At 42.8% G+C, this 25129-nt stretch overlaps 1 non-coding gene and 1 pseudogene across 1 annotated transcript; both read right to left on the bottom strand.

The window, feature by feature from the left end:
- Positions 1 to 1786: 1786 nt before the first annotated feature.
- Positions 1787 to 2426, bottom strand: LOC125117967 (ferritin light chain-like; annotated as a pseudogene).
- A 13607-nt stretch (positions 2427 to 16033) lies between these two features.
- LOC125119013 (small nucleolar RNA SNORA12) lies at positions 16034 to 16177 on the bottom strand. Its single transcript, XR_007132977.1, has one exon. It is a non-coding gene; the product is annotated as a small nucleolar RNA SNORA12 (small nucleolar RNA).
- Between the last annotated feature and the right edge of the window lie 8952 nt (positions 16178 to 25129).

The following is a 25129-nucleotide window of genomic DNA, read 5'->3' as shown; positions in this document are numbered from 1 at the left end:
ATTCTTAACCCCCTGAGCCACAACAGGAACTCCCTTTCTCTGTGTAATGTAGGTACCTTATAGTGCGTACTTCCAAGTTCTCCATCCTATCCTGTGTGACACCTTGCTAGTGTTCAAGAATTGTTTGTTACTGTGGGAAAATGGCCCACTCACACATTGGAAATTGGGACTCAGGACACTTACTACATGGTTTCTGCTGAGAGGCCCACTATAATTCTCATCCTTACTCTTCTATAAGTCATTTCCCACCCCTTACTCTCCACCTCTGATTTCCTTCAAGATCTTTTGTTTTTGGGTTTTTGTTTTGTGGGTGGTTTGGGGTTGTTTTTGTTTATGTTTTGGGTGGGCTTTTTTTGCACTTTGATGTTCTTAGGGGTGTGTGTGTGTGTGTGTGTTTTAATTTGTTTGCTTGTTTTGGTATTTTTCCTGCTTGGTGCTTTCTGCGTTTCCTGGATCTGTGGTTTTGTGCTTGTCATATTAATGTACTCTGGAAAGTTCTCGGCCACTATTACTTCCAATGTTTCTTCTGCCTTTTTTCTCTTTCTTCTACTGATATTTTGATATTGTTCCCTTTCCCTGACTGCAGCAGTTATAATCTACTTCCTTGAAGTCTTGTCCCCTCTTGACTATGGTTGTTTTTATTTTTCCTCAGCTGAAACAGGAAGGCTGGAGAGGGCTAAAATTCCCTTTCCCAAGCTGGGATAATATTGCAGTATCACCCTTTGACAAAGTCTTGTCCTCTGACAAAATCTTTCCTCTGGAGAGTAGGCCTTAGTGTTAGAGAATATTCTAGAAGGGTTTCCTGATGGTTACTCTTCCTCTTCCCCTGCCACAGCCCCCAGGGGATTTTTCTTGGAACCTCAAGATGTGAATCTGGTGGGTTCCTGGAGGAAAAAAACACAAAAGTTGTGGTCCTCCATCTGATGGCAGTGCCCCCTCCCCCAGGAATTTCTTAATTTCTTGCCAGTCCACACACAGCCCCCAGCAATCCATCAAGATTACCATTTAAGTGTTCCCACCAGATGATGGTTCCGGAAGCTTCTTTTCCAGGTAAGCAGATCTCAGCTGTGATTATCTGTATGTGCCTATCTCTCCAGATTTGGGGATGGCAATTTGCTCTGTTTTCTCAGTTCTTTTTAAGAATTTTCTTGTCTAAGAAAAGTCATTGATTTTGTTTACCCATAGTTTTCTTGGTGTAAGGATGGTAGCCACAACGTCCACGCACTTTACATGTAAGATTCACTTGGCCATCTTTTGTAAACGTTCTTTGATGAAGTATTTGTGCAAATCTTTTGCTCATTTTTAAAAATTTGAGTTATTTGTCCAGTTACTAAATTACCACAATTTTTATACATCCTAACTAAAAATCCTTTATAAATATGTGTTTTGCAAATCTTTTCTCACACTCTGGCTTACCTTTTCTTTTTCTTAACTGTCTTTAAAGACTCAAAGTTTTTTACTTGTTAAAAATTAAAAATTTTATTACAATTTTTATTTAAGTAAAAGTTCTTTATTTTTGGTGTAGTTCAGTTTATCCATTTCCCTGTCTTACAGTTCATGCTTTTTGTGTCCTATCTAAGAAATTTCTGCAAAACCCAAGGTCACACAGATTTTCTCCTATGTTTTATTTTAGAAATCTTATGGCTTTTACATCCACATCTATGATCCATTTATTTCTTGGTTAAATTTTGTGTACGATGTGAGATAAGAATAGAGGTTCATTTTTTCCACGTAGATATTAAATCGTTCTAGCACTTTTAAAATTTAATACACAATGTGAACTTTATCATCGTAATAATGATTTTTGTTCTTGTTGCAAAGCTTTATTGCTTCCCTTTGGTTCAAGGCTTGGGAGAGGGTTCCAGAGTGGTTGGTTAAAAAGCTGCCTAGAGGTGGCAGAGAGGGGCTTCAAGCAGAAGCCCTGACCCCTAAGGGGCTCCTCAAAGGCCACTGGGCTTGGGAGGCTCCAAGTCCTGCTTGAGGATGAGCCTTTGAAATAGACACCAGCCGGCCCCGCCCAGGGACCAGGCGCGTTGCTGTGGTGGGTCAGGTGGTCGCCCCTCTTCTCGATGAGCTTCACCTGCTCACCCAGGAAGCGGCTGCCCAGGAAGCAGAGAGCTGGGGGGGCGGGGGGGGGGGGTCTGCGCAGGCGGAACCGGGCATGTGGGTCCAGAGGGCCTCGGGGTCAGGTTCTTCTCCACGAGCAGGCGGCTTCCAGGGCGTCCCGGGTTTGACCCACGCATCCTGAGATGGCTCTGCACGTCCTGGAAGAGGGCGCGGCCGCCGCGCTGGTTTTGCGGTTTCAAGGGAGGCCGGGCGAACTCGCACTTCACCTCGGCCAAGTTGCAGGAGAAGTGGCCCAGGAGCTCCAGAGCCACGTCTTCGCAGTGGAAATAGAAGCCCGGAGAGAGGTAGGTGTCGGGACCCACAGATCAGCTCCTATCTGGGTGGAATAATTCTGAAGAATCTTGGAGCTCATGCTTGATCTTCAATGAAGAGCTAAGCTCAAAAAATGGTGTTGGCTGGTCCAGAGACCAAGGATGGCTGAGGGATCCGATGGTTGAGACTGGAAAAAAGGTTGGAGGGTGGTTGGAGGCTGGAGCAAGGGATGTCCCAGGGTCTGCTGGCTCCGAACACTGTTGAAACAAGAGACATATTTGCTGCACGCTGAGCACACTGCTTAATAATAACGATCTTATGTGTGTGTGTGTGTGTGTGTGTGTCTTTTTAGGGCTGCACTAGTGGCATATGGAGGTTCCCAGGCTAGGGGTCTAATCGGAGCTGTAGCTGCTGGCCTATGCCAGAGCCACAGCAACGCCAGATCTGAGCCACGCACGTATGTGACCTACACCACAGCTCATGGCAATGCCGGATCCTCAACCCACTGAGTGAGGCCAGGAATCGAACCCACAACCTCATGGTTCCTAGTCGTATTTGTTTCCACTGCACCACGATGGGAACTCCAATAATAATGATCTTTTTTTAAAAAAAAAAATGTTATTCAAGTATAGTTGATTTACAATGTTGGGCCAGTTAATAATATCTTAATAATAACCTTTTTAAAGTGTACAGTTCGGTAGTGTTAAGTACATTCACATTATTGTGCAACCAATCTCCAGAACTTTTTCACCATCTCAAGTTGAAACTCTATGCCCATTATTTAATAACTCCTCATTCCTCCCTCCCTGCAGCCCCTGATAACCACCTACTTTCTGCCTCTATGAATTTGATTGCTCTAGGTACCTCGTGTAAGTAGAATCGCATAGGATTCGGGGGGCATAACTGGCTTATTTCACTTAGCGTAATGTCCTTAGTTTCATCCACGCTGTAGCATGTGTTAGAATTTCCTTCCCTTTATTTATTTATTTATTTTTTTTGTCTTTTTGCTATTTCTTGGGCCGCTCCCGCGGCATATGGAGGTTCCCAGGCTAGGGGTCCAATCGGAGCTGTAGCCGCAGGCCGAAGGCAGAGCCACAGCAACGCGAGATCCGAGCCGCGTCTGCAACCTACACCACAGCTCACGGCAACGCCGGATCCCTAACCCACTGAGCAAGGGCAGGGACCGAACCCTCAACCTCATGGTTCCTAGTCGGATTCGTTAATCACTGCGCCACAACGGGAACTCCAGAATTTCCTTCCTTTTTAAGGTTGAATAATAATCCATCATATATATAGAGAGATACAGATATATAGATAGATACACCACATGTTGATTGCTTCCAGCTTTTGGTTTTTGTTAATAATGCTGTTATGAAGGGCATGATTTCTTCTAAGGACAGTTTTTTACTATTGAATCTTGACACTTTTATCAATCTATCACATATATGTGGGTCTATTTCTGGGTTTTCTCTTTTCTTCCATTTATCTATGTCTGTACTAATGGCAATACCACACTATCTTGACTACTGTAACTTTATAGTAAGTATAAAATCAAGAGGTCTGAGTTCTCCAATATCATTCTTCTTTTTCAAAATTATTTTGACTAATTGGGGTCTTTTGCCTCCCATATGATTTTTAGAATCAGGTAGTCAATTTCTATCAAAAGGTTTTCTGGGATTTTGACTGGGATTATATTAAATCTATAGATTAATTTGGAGAAAATAATATTTTAACAATTCAGTCTTTCAAACTATGAACATGGTACATCTCTCCCTTTTTGTGGGTTTTTGTTAATTTTTCTCAGGAGTCTTTTATAGTTCTCAGTACGCACACCTACCGCACATTTTATGAAATTTGTCCTTAAGTATTTTATGTTTTTCATGATGTTTTAAACTGGCTTTTAAATTTCAATTTCCGATTGTCCGTTACTATCTAAGATTTTAATGCCAGCCCGAAACAGATGACTGTCTTTCCCTTCCCTCAACCATGGCAGGTAGCAAGGGCAGGGACCGAACCCTGCGGGAACAGAATTTTCTTTCTTTGGCACTTCTGCTGAATTGTCCTTTATGTGGAGAGGAGTTTGAAATGCTTCTGCTAAGCCAGCCAACATTTTGTTTTCCTTTGGAGCCTGGTGTGGAGAGAAGCAAAGCCATTTCTAAATTGGCATCTTGGGTTAGATTCCAAGACCTCTGCACACAGTTTCTTAACTTACCTTGATTGATTTCAAGACATTTGAGTTCATTTTCTTCAATTGAAATTTGGAAGTGTTACATGTTGTTCTCTTCATATATTTTCACAGGACATCTATACATATTTCTCTTATAATCACCAGTCGATGCAGTTGCATTGTCCATAGTCAGGAATGTTTGCAGGCAAAGTTCTTAGAAATCTTGTGGCCCCCTCCCACAAAATAACTTCAGATTCACAGCTGAAGTTTGGTAGGTGAGAAAGAATGGAGGAGAAGAAAAAGAAAAGGGCAAAGATAAAATGAGCCAGGCCCTCAGGTCAAACACATAAATGATGAAACACACATCATGAAAGGGTTGCTGGTAAACAGCAAAAAGCCATGGGAAAGATAGAGGCAGTTACAAAATAGATCATGTCCACTTCTTCTGAGTTTTATACCAGGCAGAAAGTCAATTTTTCTGTTAGGGAGAAAAATGTCTGCAAAACCCCAGAAAGCCATTAAAATAATAACTATGAGGTGAGAGGAAAAAAACAATTTCTTAGTTACTTGGCTTATCACTCTCACATTTTAGAGAAGTTTTGTTAATGGTCCAAATGGATCAACAGACACTCTTTTTCGCTTGAAACTTGGTTGTTTTAGCAAGTTACTGCAAATTAAAACTCTTGTGTGCCTAAAAAGAAAGATAATAAATTCCGAAGGTCTTGGTTCCCTACAACTTCTCAGTGCACTTCTTTTTGTTTGACACCAGCTGTTCTTCAGATTGAAACACCATCCTCAGAATTACTTATTTGCCTCCAGTCCTTTCAGGAGTACCTCTCAGTGTCAAATCAAATTGCTTTTCCTTGTACGGTCTATCCCCTCAAAGCCAAACAGCTCAGGAAGAAAATAGTGCAACCTCGGTGCCAAATTAATTTGTTCATTGACAAAATGTTTATTGAGCACTTAATATATGCCAGGCACTGAGGATATCAGCAGTGAAGTGAGGTCCCTGCCCTTCCATTTTGCTGGGAGAGATAGATAATAAACCAATAAGCATATGTCCCTTGGCGGTAGATATTATGAAGCAAAACAAAGCTGGAGCAGAAGGAATAGAGAATGATGAGTTAGGGGTGGTAAAATAAATTGTTTAAGTCAGGGAAATGTTCAGTTTAACACACCTCATATACTAATTTGTAATTCCATGAAGACTGGTACTTCTGTAATTGCCTTCATTTTCCACCTGGTTGAGAGCTTGACACAAAGTTGATGCTCAAGAAAATCCACTGGAAAGAGTAATATATGCAAAATACCTACATTCTAGACTTGAACTTGGATATGTCTTGATATCATTGGACTGTGTTTTCAGTCCATACTTTGGAAATGCAAAGCTCATACTTTGCATTCCTTTTTCAGAACAGTTGTGAGATAATGCCAGGGGAGCAGGAAAAGCAACAAGCCAGGGAGTCACAGGTAGTCGCTTTACTTCAGGTCCAAAGAAGCTGCCATCTCATCTGCCCCCTGGCTTCATCTCAAGACTAAGACCCCCAAAATAGCCTTGGATGAACTCATCAGTCATAGTGGTTCTAAGCCCAGTTACCTGGCATTCACACAGCAAAGGATGATGGTCACTTAACGAAATGCTGCAGGGATTGATTTATTCATTTAACAATTATTTTCAAAGCAACTACTCATACTTAGAACCATGCTGGAAGGAACAAACTATTTCACCTCAGTCCAGAATCTAGCCCTCAGCCACTAAGATTCAGGAAATAATATTATTCATACATTGAGATGATCAGACTTTTGATGACAAACTACCTGTAATTAACTGTAATTAAAATAACCAGAAATGATAATTAATTCATTAATTTCTACAGTAAGTTAGAATACTTCTAGATGGGCCAGCACTGAATATTTGTGGGGTCAGGACAAGAATATAAATGGAGGCCCAGGAGTAGCTGTCGTGGCTCAGTGGTTAATGAATCCGACTAGGAACCATGAGATTGAGGGTTCGATCCCTGGCCTTGCTCAGTGGGTTAAGGATCCGGCGTTGCCGTGAGCTGTGGTGTAGGTTGCAGACACAGCTTGGATCCCGCGTTGCTGTGGCTCTGGCGTAGGCCGGCGGCTACAGCTCTGATTAGACCCCTAGCCTGGGAACCTCCATATGCCGCAGAAGCAGCCCTAGAAATGGCAAAAAGACCAAAAAAAAAAAGTCAAAAAAAAAAATGGAGGCCCATATATCATGTGTCTAAATATCTAAATTCTGTATTGTTTGAAATTAAGCTAACAGACTGTGAGTGTGTGTGTGTGAGGTGGGGGCAGAGCCAGAGTCCCTCCTCTGTACCACACCACAGGGTAGGGCCAGCCCACATATCTAGATTCTGTTCATGTTTTCCTGCTAAAAGCTTGACAACCCCTCGTGCCCAGGGTTATGCATCTCTGCAGTGAGGTTACTCCTCAGGAGTGTGGCCCTGAGGAAGAGGCCACACACTGCAAACAGGATGAGGACATTTTGGCAGAGAACTCCAGAGTGTTCCACAAGCGGGGGGGGGGGTCTCCAGGCATGCACCCTGTCCCCATGATCTCATGGACTCCTTAGAGGAGGAGAGCCAAAGGGGGGGGGGGGCTTTTTTTTTTTTTTTTTTTAGGGCAGCACCCATGGCATATGGAGGTTCCCAGGCTAGGGGTTGAATCAGAGATGTAGCTGCCGACCTATGCCACTGCCACAGCTACTGCAATGCCAGTTCTGAGCCACATCTGTGACCTACACCACCAGTCACAGAAACACCAGATCCTTAACCCACTGAGCAAGGCCAGAGATTGAACCCACATCCTCACAAATACTAGTCGGATTTGTTTTCACTGAGCTACAGCGGGAACTCCCAAAGTAGAGCCATCTTAAACATGGCCCCCAAGGCCATGACCCAGGGCACATCCTGCCCACTAGTGAGGTACTAGAAAGCCAACAGAACGCTTCTGGGGAGTTCATGCAAAATGAGGGTGATTTCGCCAACTCTGAAGCTGAGGCCTAGGTGACCATCCACATCTCCCAGAGTAGAACACCTCCTGGGCCACGAGGACACTTATCTCTCCAATACAGGTGTGTATCTCCTGTGATAGAGATAACACAGTTTGCTTCCCCAACAGCCTCCTTTTCTCTGGGTGTCAGGGGCTGCAAAGGCTCCCCACAGACTGTAAGAATAGGGCTGAAATCCAGCCCTCCCCTTGCTCACCAAATGGGGCTGCTTTTCGAGGAGAAGCACCTTTTTCTAATTCACACAAAATGCCGCATGGGAGACCTGTTGCCCACCCATTTCTAACTATGTAGGCCTGGGCAGCTAGGCTCCACCCACTGACACCACTCTCAGAGCTCTGGAGCGCCCCTTGTGGTAGACTGCAGGGAATTGTTAATAGGACTCTCCTGAGACCATTGTAGTTCAAGAGGCTCCCAAAAGAAGAGAAGACTCCAGAAAGCTACTGGTAAGCGTTCAGATAATAGACACCTTCATAATCCAAGGGTAAACAGCTTAACTGACCAAACTGGGTCTCTGGTAAGAATACAATACATAGTTGTATTGGTAGCCCTTTTACCATGCTATTTGCTTTGTAATCAGAATTAATCAAGACTACCCTCTCAACTTTCTCATGCTTATGACAAATAATCACCTACTCCAATCAGGAATTAACTGAGGGAATAGACTGGCAGTGATTCTTCTTTTGGATGTGAGACAAGAAGCTTGAAAATATAATCAAATGCTCTGTTATTCTAATGGATGACAATAAGAGGCAATTTCAAAACAAGCCTCTCTTGTGAACCGTTGGGCCTTGATGACACAGAGTGATTTTTCCATTACTGAGATGAGCAGGACAGTGCAAATAGAGATTGGTGATGTCTTCCTGACAGCTGAACCAAGCTTTAGTTTAGATTCAGAGAAACCGTCTGTTTGAGGCAATCTGTGCTGCATCAAGGTGGGCCATCATTTCAGTGGACCTGGTGACTCACTCTAGAAGAAATAATGTGCACAGGATTTGCTTCTTCTTTTTTTTTCCTTCTTTTAGTTTACTGCCTGGAACCCATCCTGGGAATATGGCTTACCTCGGATATCTAATGCTAGCCTCTTTCAGGGATGATCCGTGGGGGATAAGAATGAGGATGAGGAGTTCCTGTCGTGGCGCAGTGGTTAATGTATCCGACTAGGAACCATGAGGTTGCAGGTTCGATCCCTGGCCTTGCTCAGTGGGTTAAGGATCCAGCGTTGCCGTGAGCTGTGGTGTAGGTCACAGACGTGGCTCGGATCCCGCGTTGCTGTGGCTCTGGCATAGGCTGGCAGCTACAGCTCCGATTAGACCCCTAGCCTGGGAACCTCCCATATGCCGTGGGAGCAGCCCAAGAAATAGCAAAAAGACAAAAAAAAAATGAGGATGAAGGAAGATATAGGAAGGGAGAAAGAAGAGGTATCTGCAGAAATGCTTAGATCTGAAAAGAAGTGTTGCAGGGTGAAGGCTATTGGGATCTGGAGGCAGCGGTCCCATGCAAATATAACATCTGTTTCCCTGGGTTCTGCAGTGGCTTCTAGACACAAGTTCTATGGGTTTCCTCCCTGTTACCCTCTAAACTACCCCTGCATGCTGAGGATCCTCTCCTAACAGTCTTTGTACCATGTGGAAAAATGAGTGTATCAGTCCTAGTTCCGTCAGGGAAGCAGAACCACTATGAGCCATGGAAGAAAGGACTTATGATAGGAAATAGACCTGGCCCATCATGGGAGAGGCTGGGGTAAGGAAGGTCCAGGGAAGGGGGTTGGAGGATGGAAGAGGCCATCCACCTGGGAGTCAGAAGCCCTGCACATCCAGCTGCCAAAGTGGAGAAGGAAGCCTAAGAGAAGCGATGGGAAGCTCTTTGGGGCTACATATACATCCAATGGTGGCCCTGGGCTGCTCTTGGGCAACAGTATCAGCAGTTGGGAAAAAGATCTGGACACAGAGTGAGGACAAGCTAGGACCCACTGTCACTTCTCCTCTGTTGGTTGCCACGCCCAGCCACTCTTTTCACTCTCATGTCTTCCAAAGCTTGTGCAAATTCCTCTTTTGGCCAACTCTGACTTGGAGCTAAAGGAAAGAGATCCTTGGGAATGGAATTCCAGCTTACCCTATCAGTCTACTACATACTCCCATGCTAGGAAACTAGCAGCAAATTCACTGACAGAACTCCCCCTGCAACCAGCACAACACTTGGACAGAGAAAGCGTGGGATGGATGGATGGATGGATGGACAGATGGACAGAAAGCTTGAAAGGATCCTTGGACTGAGGAGACCAAGTTTTACTGTCCAGAAGATGGAATATTTAAGAAAGTAACTAAGAGTTTTCCTGCCAGGATAGGAAATGTTTATGTGGTTTAGTTGTTTTTCTGAACTGTGTTGTGGTACTCATGATAACAGCAGCCAGAGTTCCCACAGTGCTTTGCTGTAGCCAGATTTAAAAAGAATTTTTTTCAGAGCCAGCCCAAAGCACATGCATATTTAAAGCGTTCTTTTAACCCACAGCGTTATCTGAGGGGAAATTACCTTAACACAAGTTGTGAAGATTCAACATTGTTAAAATGCACAAATTCATTGCCAGAGGTGCTTAGAAGAGCTCCTGGGAAGAGATGAAATGTTTTATTAGACACAAAGTGCATCTGAGAGATTTATTTTCTCCATCTCTATTCACCTATTTGAAGGAAGTGCTGAGTTGTATATTAACACTTTAAGGTCTTGACCACTTTTCATCTTGAAAAAGAGAGAGAAAGTTTGTCATTCCAGGAGCATAATCAGTCGAGGCGTCACACAATGACATAGTTAATTCGCCAACAGAATTTGTTGCCATAGCTCCAGCGAGGGACAGGGTAGGTCAAACAATGGCCTTTTTCACGAGTGCAGCTTTCACCACAACCAGCCTGTCCCCACACAACAGGCCATCGTCGCGCCAGTGCAGAGCACAGTAATTGTTAATGAACCACAGCCCAGAGGGGACAAGAGGAGGCTTGTGGCCAAGACAGCAAGAGCACCCGGCAACTTGGATCTCTGCTCATTCAATCCCTGGGACACGACTAGCTCCTTGGAGTTTACGCTGAACCTTTGGTCAGGTGCTCCCATAAACCCGGAGAAAGAAAACTTTCACCCCGTGATGCAAAAGAACTCCAAAGGGAAGAGAGGACTCTAAAAAAGGAGGGAAGGCAGGTCAGGAGCAGACATGGTGGGTCACCAGGAATGCACCATGAAAGAGGACACCAGGGACAGTTGCCCTCCCAAATTCTGGGGCAAGGTAATGTACTTGCTTTCTTTTTTTTTTTTTTGTCTTTTGTCTTTTTTGTTGTTGTTGTTGTTGTTGCTATTTCTTGGGCCGCTCCCGCGGCATATGGAGGTTCCCAGGCCGGGGGTCGAATTGGAGCTGTAGCCACCAGCCTACGCCAGAGCCACAGCAACGCTGGATCCGAGTTGCGTCTGCAACCTACACCACACAGCTCACATCAACGCCGGATCGTTAACCCACTGAGCAAGGGCAGGGATCGAACCCACAACCTCATGGTTCCTAGTTGGATTCGTTAACCACTGCGCCACGACGGGAACTCCTGTACTTGCTTTCTTACTGATTTTTGCCTCTTTGATTATCAAAGTAGGTTCAAAAACCAAAGTACTGTGCATTTGTGAGTGTAGTGGACCTGTGATAATTAATGGAATCACTCTCAAAATAGAAATATCCTCTCCATCTTAAGGTGATTTAAAAAAAAAAAAAAAAGAAAAACTGTGGTTAATGATTCTTTATCCCCTGACTAAGGTGCAAGCATTGTGGACGGCATTAGATCATGAGGACAAATTCTTTTTCTTTTTTCTTTTTTTTTTTTGTCTTTTCTAGGGCCACAACCTCGGCACATGGAAGTTCCCAGGCTAGGGGTCTAATCGGAGCTGTAGCCACTGGCCTACGCCACAGCCACAGCAACATGGGATCCTTAACCCACTGAGCGAGGCCAGGGATCGAACCCAAGCTCATGGTTCCTAGTCGGATTCGTTAACCACTGAGCCACGACAGGAACTCCCTCAAATTCTTTTTCTAAAAAAAAAGGTTAAATAGATATGCACCAATATATATGAAATACATAATCAACAAGAACCTACTCTATAGCATAGGGAACTATCTTCAATATCTTGTAATAACCTCTAATAGAAAAGAATCTGAAAAAGAACATATATATATTAAAAAAAAAACTTAATCACTTGGCTGTACACCAGAAACTAACACACCATTATAAAACAACTACACTTCAATTAAAAAAAATTTTTTTTAAAAAGGTAAAAAAGGAAAAAAAGGTCAAGTCAGTATGAGTAAATGTATGTAATTCAAGACCAAGAATGATGGTGTGGGAGCCTGAGGGCACTGGAGAAATGTTTTGACAAAATGTTCATTATCTTATAAGTTGAGAAAATCTTCTAGTAGTAAAGTCACAAAATCCTGACCAGAACATCCACTTGTGAATTCCTTGCAGTGCAGCTATCCTGTAAGTGATACTACCTACTGTGGTCTTTTACTTGGGGGCGAGGGTTCCTAGGGGAAATGTGCATCTTAGTGGAGCCCTATTAAACCAAATGAGTTCTAGATGGAAAAAGTCGAGGTGGTGGGACCAAATAAGTAGGAAGGATTCTAAATGAGGTCAAGAAGAGATTAGGCCCAGCAGTGATGTAATTTCTGCTTCAAAGTAAAGCTGGTTTTACACCACTCCCCAGAGAGTGGTTGGTTTCTCATGCCTTGGGACGCTGGCCCTGCTCTTCCCTGTCCCAGCACTCCTTCAAAACTTTACCAGGTGCCTTGGAGTTGCCCTGGAATGGCTGGTTAAAGCACATAGGCCTTAGAAAGTGGCCGGGGTGATATCCACCAGGCACTTGAGCTACATGACTGGTAGACCATGTCCCCCCATCTGTCCCTTGCCCATATTATCGCCTCCCCATGATATCTCAGATTTGGTGTGTTGAAGACTCATGAATGTTACCATCTCCTTTTACCGAGTTACTGGGGAATCGGGAGGCATTGTGGTCATGCATTCATTTATTCACTCATTCAGGCCTCATTCCAAAAATAGATTTGAAGTGGTATCAAAACAGCTAGATTCAGTTCTAGACTGGGACAGATATGAAAAACTGGTTTGATCCTTCTGTGTACGGTCATGTAGAATTAAATCTGCCTAAATACTACTCTGTATCCCCATACCCGTTGTGAATTGAAAAATAGCCAGAGGCTTTCTAATCTCACGATCGACTAATACCATCACTTATTATCAGAATAATAGCTGACATTTTAGTTCGTAGTAGGTGACCTGCCCTGTCCAAGTACGTTACATGCCTTACTTCATGTGATTATATTCAGTGAAAGTGCTCAAACTCCTAACCACTGTTCGTTTGTGCCTCAGTTTCTCAGAGTTAAATGGAATGAGTTTATTTAGCCTTCTTGGCTAAACAAGATGAATTACGGTATTAATTATAACAATAATAAAGAAGTGACTGCATTAACATTTTAGTCATGCTTTTCAGTTCTCAGTATACTTTTCATATAGAAGCTGACCCCAATTTCTGTAAATATAACTTTCTAACTGCCAGCCTTTTGGGGCACCCCTAAGCTGACACGTGACATCTCTGGCTATTGCTAATGGTGCTGGTCTATCAGCTAATAGTTATGAGCATCATCACTAAATATTATATCTGAACAGTGAGGTTAATTATGAATTTAATAATATAACTACCCTTAAACAATCAGAGTATAACTTAGTCTGCCCTCAATGTCTGAGGATTGTTCAACCAATCATGAATTGCATAGTACTGTAATATTTATTTATTTTTTTGTCTTTTTGCCATTTCTTGGGCCGTTCCCGCGGCATATGGAGGTTCCCAGGCTAGGGGTCTAATCGGAGCTATAGCCGCCAGCCTACCCCAGAGCCACAGCAATGTGGGATCCGAGCCATGTCTGCGGCCTACACCACAGCTCACGGCAACTTGGGATCCTTAACCCACTGAGCAAGGGCAGGGACCGAACCTGCAACCTCATGGTTCCTAGTCGGATTCATTAACCACTGCGCCACGACGGGAAGGCCTATAATATTTATTCTCAAAAAAATCCACATGTAAGTGGACCCACACAGTTCAAACCCATGTTGTTCAAGTGTCAACTATATTTTTAATCTAAGAATGAGAATTCCCTTTAAATGAAGGAGTTGGGAGTTCCTACAGTGGCACAATGGGATTGCGGCGTCTTGGGAGCACTGGGACACAGGTTTGATCCCCAGCTCAGCACAGAGGGTTAAGGATCTGGCATTGCCGCAGCTGTAGCTTAGGTCGTAACTAAGACTCATGTTTGATCCCTAGCCCGGGAACTCCCTATGCCACGGGGCAGCCAAAAAAAAAAAAAATGGATATTCATTTTCTGCATATTACTTTACTACAAATACTTTAGTATTTGATTGGCATTTATTTGGAAATAGGAGAATGCCTGAACATTATCTCAATTCCTCTTTCCCAAATGCTGTGAGGTTGATATTATTTTTATTCTTATTTTCAAGTGAAAATTGAGGCTCTCAGAGGTTACGTAAATTGTCCAAGGTAGTAAGGAGAGGGCTGGAATTCAGGTTCTTGGAATCCAGTTTCACTTTTTAAATCTACACTGTCAATTAAGGTAGCCACTGGCCACATATAACTTTAAATTTTAATTAATTATAATTAAATAAAATATCAAGTTTAGTTTTTCAATCATACTAGCCACCTTTCAGGTACTCAATTGTCACATGCATGGGAGTTCCTGTTGTGGCTCAGTGGGTTAAAAACCCAACATATTGTGCATGAGGATGTAGGTTCAACCCCTGGCCTCCCTCAGTGGGTTAAGGATCTGGCGTTGTTGTAAGCTGAGGCATAGGTCGCAGATGTGGCTCGGATCCCATTGCTGTGGCAGTGGTGTAGGCCAGCAGCTGCAACTCAGATTCGACCCCCTTGCCTCTTCCACATGTCACAGGTGTGGCCCTAAAAAGAAAAAAAAAAAATAGTCACATGTGGCTACTGTTTACCTTGTTTGGATAGTCCAGATACAGAATATTCCAGCATTGCAGAAGATACTATTGGATAGTGCTGCTTTAAGCCACAATATCTCTTTTAGGTATGTTGACACATTTTCTCAAAATATATTGCATTTCTGTTAAAGTAATATGGATTTAAAATTTTGCCATAAAATCTCATTTATTTCAAGTTTCTTCATTTGCATAGCACCAAGTTAAATTTGATCTGCAAACTAATAATATAGATAAGAGTCAAGGAGACATTAAATGCACTTCAGAGACCAAAGATTTTTAAGCACCATCAAATAACTCCAAAAGCTCTCACTTAGATGCAAGCAATTGATATGCTAATAATACATTTTTTATATATTCATTATAACCAAGATCCCCTAAAGTGCCCTGGTAGGAAATAATGTGGCTAGCTAGTTCTTTCTGCTATTCCTAAATTCTATGTAAAATCACCTTCTCCTGCTAACTTACCTTCCTTTCTTACTTTGGATCACAAAGTAAATTGGTAGCATAGAATACTTTGATGCTGAAAATTTTACTGGCTCAGGATCTAATTCCTTGCTTCTTCCACTATACCCAGAATTCCCTGGCAGGAGTGCTCCTGTGGGCTCCTCAGAGAGCCTGGTACATGGGAGGGGTTCCAGAAAAATCTCTTGATTGGCTCACAGAGACCGTTCTTTCAAGATGCCACTCAATGGAGTTGACTCTGATTTTCTACAAAGAGTTCATGGATCAAAATGAAAACTCTCTCTGTCTTTCATTTCTTCTTTTCCCTTTACCAGTCTTTGCTGCAAAGTCTTCATGCTGAGATAAGGGCTTCCTGTTTGTGAGAAAGAGATATTTACTGGGCATTCAGGGGAGGGGTGGGGGTGAGAGATGTTTGCTGGGCATTCAGGTGAGGGGTGGGGGTGAGGCGTGCCATCCAGCCCCAGGATTGGAAATGAAATCTGCCAGCTCCTTCAGAAGGAGCAGTTACCTTCCTAGGGCACTAGTCATGGGTTAGGTCGATCAGTCCTCGAATGTTTATGTTGAACACATTTGCTAAATATTGTGCTGGTTCCAGGTACTAGGATAGATGAAGAGAATTTTGGGTTATTTAGAGAAGAATGGCACTTGGATTCCTAAATCTTTAGCTGAGGTGGCTTCTTGCAACTTGCTTGGTTTGACCATACCAAATATCAATGTCTTTTTAGAAAAAATAAAACTCAGGTCCTCAATTTAGCAGTAAGTTTCAAAGAATATGATTTGTCACTTCCTTATCTTCTTTAAGGAAAATGTGTATAACGTTTAATTAATAGAAACAACATAAGTGTATGTTGAATATTTAGTCTTTATTTAGAGGGAATTAAACAATTTAGAACCCTCCAGATTTCTGAGGTTTAGAAATCTGAGTATTTTTTCCCTGCCACCTGTGGGAACCAGTCTTTGATTCGGGAAAGGCTAGAAAGAGATCGCTTTGTTATCAAGCCTTTGCCAGCTCCTGGATCTGTGGCAGAGTCAGGACCATTGGAAAAACTCAACAAATGTGCCAAAAAGAAAACCACCTCAACTATCTGAGCATTTTTTTTTCAAAGCCACTTAAAGGGAGAGTAGATGTTACATTTTTACTTTTTGTTCCAAAATGCCATTAGGTGCTTACCTGCTCAGCCTTCTGTAATTCCTGCAGACAAATCTCAATATTACGGGAACAGGCATTTATTTGCACAGCCTTCAGCTAACTCAGCACAGTCCTTGTCCCCTTTGGAAACTGCATAGTAGACTGACCCAAGGGTCACATGTCCTCTTAACCCAATTAGCAGGTGTATCATCACTGCCATAGGCTGCTCTGCTGATACTTCTTACTCTGAAAGTTAAGAAGTGATGCACATGCTCCATTCCTGAGACAAGTGAGTGTAAAGTTCTTTAGAAGACACTAATGTCTCTCCCTAAACTATAGAGCCCCAGCCAGTGTGGTCCTCTAAGGCAAACCTTGACTATCTCACATTTAGGAAACCTCACTGGCTTAGTTAGCATGCAGAGAGATGGGAGTGAGAGGCTGGACCTGGGAGTGTTTGAAACCTGGGGTTCCCTTGGCCTTCCCAGCCCTGGGAACTGTGGGGAGAAAAGGAGTCTTACTGGTCTCTCATTTTTTTTCCTTTATTCTAAAGGACTTGGAGCCAGATCCCAAATAACATGGAGTAAAGAATGCACAAGAACTGGCATAAAATTAATCTTGCCCCATTCTCACAATGAGACCTCATAATGTGAAGACATATTCTTTATTTTAGTCTGGCCCCAGATATTAGGACATTTTAAAATTTCTCTGTCTTTCTGCAAGCTACAAGCTACAAATCCCCTCTCCCTTTCCCTCTGCCCCCACCTCTCTCTCTCTGTCTCACACACACACACACTCAGGAAAAAAAGGACTTTTAAAAGTTGGACCATATGGCACAGGACAAAACGAAAAACAATATCTTTTTTAAAGCTGTCTTTCTCAGTTCCATTAAGTCATAAACAAAAACTACAGAAGCATCATTCATTCATTCATTCATTGTTTTTTTTAGGGCTGCACCCACGGCACATGGAATTTCCCAGGCTAGGGGTTGAATCGGGGCTGTAGCTTCCAGCCTATGCCACAGCCACAGCAACACAGTGTCTGAGCAGCCTCTGTGACCTGCACCACAGCTCATGGAATTGCCAGATCCTTAACCCACATCCTCATGGTTACTAGTCTGGTTTGTTATCATAGCTGAGCCACAATGGGAACTCCTGAGAAGCATTTATATAATTCTTTTGAAAGCAAATACCAGTATGATGAGAAATTTTTTTTCGGCTACACCCACAGTATGTGGAAGTTCCTGGGCCAGAGGTTGAATCCAAACAGCAGCTGTGACCTGTGCCACACCTGTGGTAATGCCAGATCCTTAACCCATTGCGCTGAGCTGGGGATCAAACCTGTGCACCACAGAAACACCAGATCATTAATGCACTGTAGGAACTCCAAAATGATATTTATTTATTTTTTAAATTTCTTTTTGGCCACAAAAGGATTAAACTTGTGCCATAGCAGCAACCTGAGCTGCTGCAGTGACAATGCCAGATCCTTAACCTGCTGTGCCACAAGGGAACTCCTGATTAGACTTTTTAACAGTACCATTATATTCACTAAAATAATCAGTCCTTGAGAGTTTGCCTTACATATATGTTTTTACTCTATATATTCTTCGAGAGTGGAAACATCACATTCATATTTGGTTCCTGATGGACTATAGATATTTAATAAATGTTTGCTGAATAAGTGAAAAGAATGTATATCTGTGTTTACTTTGTATTCTCCTTGCCCAGGAAGAGTCTTGAGTTTGTCCATCTAAGGTCATCTCTAGGTCATGTAGGAGAACGATTGAGTTTCAGCCCAGCCTTTCAGACAGATCTGTGTTGCATGGATCAACTTCAGTTTGACTCTAGCCTCTACATTGATTGACATGAACACTAGCAACAAAAATGTCATCATTGTTTATAAGGCTCTCCACCCCAAATCCTGCCAGACTCCGAGGGTTGCTGTAGGTTTGTGATATCTGAAGACCAGGTGGGACTTACTTAGAGATACTAGAGAGGGTAGACTCACTCTCTACAGCTCTTCCTCAGCTTCCCCCCAAATGGGGAGAGCTGGATCAGCCTCCAAGAGACATGGGTAAGACTTGTATCACATCTGTCCCATAAATTCTTTTCTGTGTGGCTACCCTACTTTTCCTTAGGATGGCAACTGAAGGACTTTCTTAAATATCACACGAGGAATTCAATACGAAATGGAGCATTAATAAAATAATTTTGTAGGGTTTTCTCCATTATACAACGTAGGAGAGAGTTATAATCCCTGAGAAGCATGGAAGTCTTCCTACCCTATACAATGTAGACCAGTAGGTCAATTAATTGAAAAATAACATAGTTATAATGGAGACTTGTTTTTTAAAATGATAAATATATACATTAAACATTTTATTTAAATTTAAAATAAATATACTGTTGATTTTCCAATCCTTTAATTGGGCCACCGATTAGAACTCTGTTTTCCTTTTTTTCATTAGGCATACACATAGGCAGTGTCTCTGATTTCCATTTTTAGTTTGTTCTAAATTAAGTGAAAACAAGTTACTTTCAAAACACTCTTGAGTATAGAATCCTAGATTGGGGGGGATTTTGTTGCCTTTCTTTTACAGTCATCTTGTTGTCACCTAATTCAACAGCAATTTTATTTTATCATTATATATATATTTTGGCCACACTCATGGCATATGGCAGTTCCCTGGCCAGGGAAAGAATCAGCCACACCTTTGACCTATGCCACAGCTGCAACAATGCTGGATCCTTAACCCACTGCACCAGGCTGGGGATCAAACCCGTACCTCAGCAGTGACCCAAGCCACTGCAGAGACAATGCCAAATCCTTAACATGTTATGCCAAAGTGGGAACTCCCTCAACAGCGATTTTAAAAAGTCACAAGGTTTATCTTGTCTTTCTAAAATAACTTAATTTCTTAAAAGAAACTCTTTTGTTCATCATTTTATCAATTTATGTAACATTTAATTAAATTATATCACAATCACAAGTACAATAGGCATAAATGGATCTGGAAAGAAGTTTAGTTAAGTCTTAGAAAATGTACTATTCAACTGGAGGAAGCAAAAGTATCCAGGCATTCTCAAGAGTAGCTTACCTACTTAGCCAGAAGTCTTAGGACACTTAGGGGAAATGGAGAGTGTTGGTTAATTCTGCAGGTTAGTTCATGTAGAGGTTGTTTAAGGGAATCACTACTGTGGCCTTTGGGGCATAAATTGTTACTATAGTAATCAGAGCAGGAAGGAAATCTTTTGTCTTCCATGCTTCAGGGGTACTACATTATTTAATGAGCACCTACTTTGGGATAGGTATTCTAGAGACTGAAAGAGTCACTCTTTTAATGATATAGAACAGAACCATACAAAATCTATGGGATGCAGCAAAAGCAGTTCTTAGAGGGAAGTTCATAGAGATACAGGCCTTCTTTAAAAACAAGAAAAATCTCAAATTAACAACCTAGGGAGTTCCCGTCGTGGCTCAGCGGTTAACGAATCCGACTAGGAACCATGAGGTTGCGGGTTTGGTCCCTGGCCTTGCTCAGTGGGTTAGGGATCCCGCGTTGCTGTGGCTGTGGTGTAGGCCGGCGGCTACAGGTCCAATTAGACCTCTAGCCTGGGAACCTCCATATGCCATGGGAGCGGCCCAAGAAAAGGCAAAAAGACAAAAAAAAAATCAACAACTTAACCCACTACTTAAAAGAATTAGAGAAAAAAGAGCAAATAAAACAAAGTCAGCAGAAGGAAGGAGATAATAAAGATCAGAGAGGAAATAAATAGAGATAATAGAAAAATATATATATATAACTCACATTTTAAAGTGTGTAAGTCAGTGAGGCTTTTTTTTTGGTAAACATTTTTTTTGGGGGGGGTAAAACTTTTTTTTACTAAGTTATGCAACCATCAACCCAATTTAATTTTTCATCATCCCTCCAAAGAAGCCGTTAATATTCTTTTTTTTTTTCTTTTAGTGCCACACCTGTGGCATATGGAAGTTCCCAGGCAAGGGGTCAAATCGGAGCTCCAGCTGCCACAGCCACAGCAATGCCAGATCTGAGACGCATCTGCGACGTACACCATATCTCATGGCAACTCCAGATCCTTAACCCACTGAACAAGGCCAGGGATCAAACCCACATCCTCATGGATACTAGTCAGGTTCGTAACCTGCTGAGCCACAATGGGAACTAGGCGGTCATTCTCCATTCCTTTCCAATATCCCCAGCACCAGGCAAGTACTAATCTACTTTCTGTCATATGGATTTACAGTACGTGGTCTTTTGTGTCTGGCTTCTTTCATTTAGCATGTTATCAAGGTTCAGTCACATTGTAACATATTTTGGTACTCTGTTCTTTTTTGTGGTCAAATAACATTGCATTGTGTGGCTCTACCACCTTGTTTCTCCATTCATCAGTCAGTGGACATTTGAGTGGTTTTCACTTCTTGGTTATTGTGAATAATGCTGTTATTACATTCGTGTATAAGTTTTTTTTGTGGACATGTTTTCAGTTCTCTTGGGTATATACCTAGGAGTGGAATTGCTAGTTCTAATAGTTAACTCTACTTTTAACTTTTTTTTGTGTGTGTGCTTTTTAAGGGCTGCACCTGTAGCATATGGAAGTTCCCAGGCTAGGGGTTGAATCAAAGCTGTAGCTGCTGGACTACACCACAGCCACAGCAACGTGGGATCTGAGCTGCGTTTGCCACCTACACCACAGCACATGGCAATGCTGGATCGTTTAACCCACTGAGCGAGGCCAGGGATTGAACCTGCATCTTCATGAATACTAGTCGGGCTCATTACTGCTGACCACAAGAGGAACTTCCTCTACTTTTAACTTTTAAAGGAATTTCCAAACTGCTTTCCAAAGAGGCTGCACCATCTTGTATTCCCACCAGCAATGTGTGAGGGTTCCAATTTCTCCATATACTCACCAATAGTTGTTATTTTCCATTAAAAAAAAAAAACTATAGCCATTCTAGTGGTACAGAGTGGTATCTCATTGTGTTTTATTACGGCCGCATGGGGAAGTTCCTGGGCCAGGGATCAAACCCATGCCACAGCAGCAACCTGAGCAGCTGCTGTGACACCAGATCCTTAACCCATTGAGCCACCAGAGAACTCCCTTATTTTGGCTTTGATTGGCATTTCCCTAATGGCTTATGCTGTTGAGCATTTTTTTAGTGTGTTCATTGGCCATTTGTATATCTTCTTTGGAGAAATATCTATTCAGATTCTTTGCCCATTTTCAATTGTACTCTGTGTCTCAAAGATCCATCTTTGCCCTAAAACAAAATGCTCAACCTTGGTAGTATTGACATTTTGGAGTGGATAATTCTTTGTTGTGTGGGGTTTTCCTGTGCATCGTAGGATGTTTAGCAGCATCCCTGGTCTCTACCCACCAGATGCCAGGAGCACCCTCCAACTTGTGACAGTCAAAACACTGCAAAATCACCTTGTGGGGGAGGGGCAAAAAAATCTCTCCTGATCAAGGACCACTGCTCTAAAAGATCCTTCTGTGTATCTAATAAACATATGGAAACATAACTCAGTTTTAGTGGAGTGGTGGAGGCAGAAGCTGGTCTGAGTGGGTGGAAGATGATATAAGAAAGTGGAAGGACCCTGGGGGTATGAACTGATTTTCCCAAATCTGGCTGGTGAGTTGATTGACAGCATGAGAGATAAATATCACGGTTACAAGTGAGAATTAGGTAACATTATGAGATAAACAATACTTCAGTATAACACACAATGATTTGTAAGACTGTATATGAAGGTATCACCAGTAGGGTTTATCTAGAACTCCTTACAGGACTTCTGAGAAAGGGAATTTCCTGTGAGCTGGTCTCTGGGGGCACTGTCATCCTTTGACCCTGCTGAGCATGAAGCCCAATTGCCGGGGCCAACTCAGCAGGATGGGGCTGAAGAACTTAAGGAAAAATAGTTAACACAAAACAAGACACAGAGACATTTATCTTAAGTAGAGGTGGGAGCCAGGGAACTCAAGGTCTCAGGGACCAAGAGCGCCCTGCCTCAAGAAACCACACTGCTTTTATTCTGAGATCAAGTGAGGAGTGGCTATGGGTGGATGATACAGGGTTTGTTTACTATTCTTTTACTATTTAAAAAGCCACTTAGGTGGTAAAGGGTTAAGCTCTTACTCTGACCTCTAGGCACATAACAGTTCTTAAGCTTAAGTCACTTATGCCTTTAGGTCTTTGCTCTTAAACTTAAGTCATTTACCAGCACTGTGACTGTTTTTCCAAGAAGGAAGACGGGATAAAGTAAGACAAGAAGATGGGATAAAGTAAAGAAGGACAAGATGGAGTTTTCAAGGAAACATGTCTTGCAACACCCAATTAACTGTTAAGTGGCCTTTCCCTTAGCTCTCAGCTTCATTTCTCATGTTAGTCTCACCTCTCAGTGGCGATGTGTACACAGTTGTCTCAGACACAGATGGTTGGATTGTAAGGAACAGCACCTACTAAGCTAGTTTTTTAATAACGGGGAATGCAAGAGGCTGTCTAAGAGAATCCACAGAAAGCTGAAAAGCGGGCCTTAGCAAGGTCAGGGAGCTGAGCAGCTCGAGAAGCGCTCAGAAGGAGTCATTTTTGGGACATAGTTCCTCTATTGCTCTGCCCACAGCTCAGCTCCTGACCCATTCAGTCTCCATCGCTTTCTAATTCCTAAAAGAGGGAATCTGAGGATCTGAGAAACTATGAACTAGGCCATGGCTTGGCTGTCTTAATCCAGGGTCTTAACCCAATTCGCTGGGCTGAGGGGTGGGGCAGTTTTCATAGCACGGATGGGGATGGGGTGAGGGAGAAATAAGAACCGTGTCATAGGAGTTCCCGTCGTGGCTCAGTGGTTAACAAATCCGACTAGGAACCATGAGGTTGCGGGTTCGGTCCCTGGCCTTGCTCAGTGGGTTAAGGATCCCAAGTTGCTGTGGCTGTTGTGTAGGCCGGCGGCTACAGCTCCAATTAGACCACTAGCCTGGGAAACTCCATATGCAGCGAGAGCAGCCCAAGAAATGGCAAAAAGACAAAAAAAAAAAAAAAAGAACCGTATCATAGATCCTTAAGCCAGTCCACCACCTGTATAGATTTTGCCCCACTTTTTACCTTCTCCAACATTTTTACCCCACTGCCTACTCCCCTAAATACACAACACATCTCACAGAAATGGCCTTAGCCTTGTTTGCGAGTTGAGTACACAGTTACCACCACTTTTTAAATTTAAATTTTTATGTTTATTTGTTATTGAAATGCGGCTGATTTACAATATCGTGTTACACAGTCACCACCATTTACCTAACGCTTTCCTTCAGGGCCTATGGTACTATGGTCTTGATCTCAGGTGTCCTGACTTTAGAAAGGGGATGGTGGGGAATGGGGGGGATTACCCAGAATATTTTTTCTTTAGTAATGACATGGTAGGCAGATGTCATATAAACTGAGATGGGCAGTTTTAACAAGAGAAATATATCTGTTTAGGGAGCAGTGTCTGAAACCTCTTCATCCCAGTGCCTCCCCATTGTATAAGGGTTGGAAATAAAGACCACAGAGCTGTTGGGAGATGGTACATCCATCCCACTAGTTAATAAAGTGATGCCCTGCCTTCACAGTCTATTAATTAAGAGGGTAATCAGTGCATATTTCAAGTTTGCTATCTGAAACTCAAAGGCAATAAAGTCAGAACACTACTCAAGATTTTTTTTTTTCTCATAAAGAAGTGAATAACAAATTAGGGCCACAGAGATAGAGTAATCACATTTTGAATGATTTCTCCTGAGCATGCTTTTAATAGCCTGTATGCATCAAATAAGAACAAAGAAAGGCAAAGTTAATTACCTCGGAAAGTCTTCATAAAGTTGTAGCCACATTAGGAGTTCCCGTCGTGGCTCAGTGGTTAAAGAATCCACCTAGGAACCATGAAGTTGCAGGTTCGATCGCCGGCCTCTCTCAGTGGGTCAAGGATCCAGTATTGCCGTGAGCTGTGGTGTAGGTCGCAGACGCGGCTCGGATCTCGTGTTGCTGTGGTTCTGGCATAGGCCAGCAGCAACAGCTCCGATTAGACCCCTTTTCCTGGGAACCTCCATATGCTGCAGGTGCGGCCCTAGAAAAAGACCAAAAAAAAAAAAAAAGTTTTAGCCACATTAGCTCAGGGTTTCTCAGTCTTGGTACTGCTGGTATTTGGAGCCAGATAATTCTTTGTTGTGGGAGCATATTGTAGGATATTTAGCAGCATCCTGTGCATATTGTAGGATATTTAGCAGCATCCTTGGTCTCTAACCAGCAGATGCCAGTAGCACCCCTCCACCCAGGCTATGACAATCAATATCTCTAGACATTGGTAAGTGTCCCCTGTGGGGCAAAATCAGCCTGGATTAAAGACTGCTGAATTAACTACATACATTCCTTCTCACTCCTCATTCCTCCTTGGAGCCCTCTAGGGTTTGCTGTTTTAAACCCTTGGAACCCAACACTTTTCTTTTCTTTTTAAGGGCCGTACCTGTGGCATATGGAAGTTCCCAAGTGAGGGGTCAAATTGGAGCTGCAGTTGCCAGCCTACACCACAGCCACGGGAATGCAGAATCCAAGCTGTGACCCACTGAGCGAGGCCAGGGATCGAACCTGCATCCTCATGGATACTAGTCGGATTCATTTCTGCTGCACAATAGGAACTCCCTGGAACAAAACCATTTCATATTAGGGCCATCTACATTTTACAGAAAATTATTTGAAAAGAAATTGACTGGGTCGAAATTTACTAGTCCATATGACAAGGGCTCCTTGCTTTTCTTCATTGAAAAGTAGTACACAGGAGTTCCTACCTCAGCACAGTGGGTTAAGAACCTGACTGCAGCAGCTTGGGTTTGATCCTTGGCCTGGCACAGTGGGCTAAA

This window comes from Phacochoerus africanus, chromosome X (genome assembly GCF_016906955.1).
Source record: "Phacochoerus africanus isolate WHEZ1 chromosome X, ROS_Pafr_v1, whole genome shotgun sequence".
NCBI lineage: Eukaryota > Metazoa > Chordata > Mammalia > Artiodactyla > Suidae > Phacochoerus > Phacochoerus africanus.
This window is presented reverse-complemented; position numbering and strand designations above follow the sequence as displayed.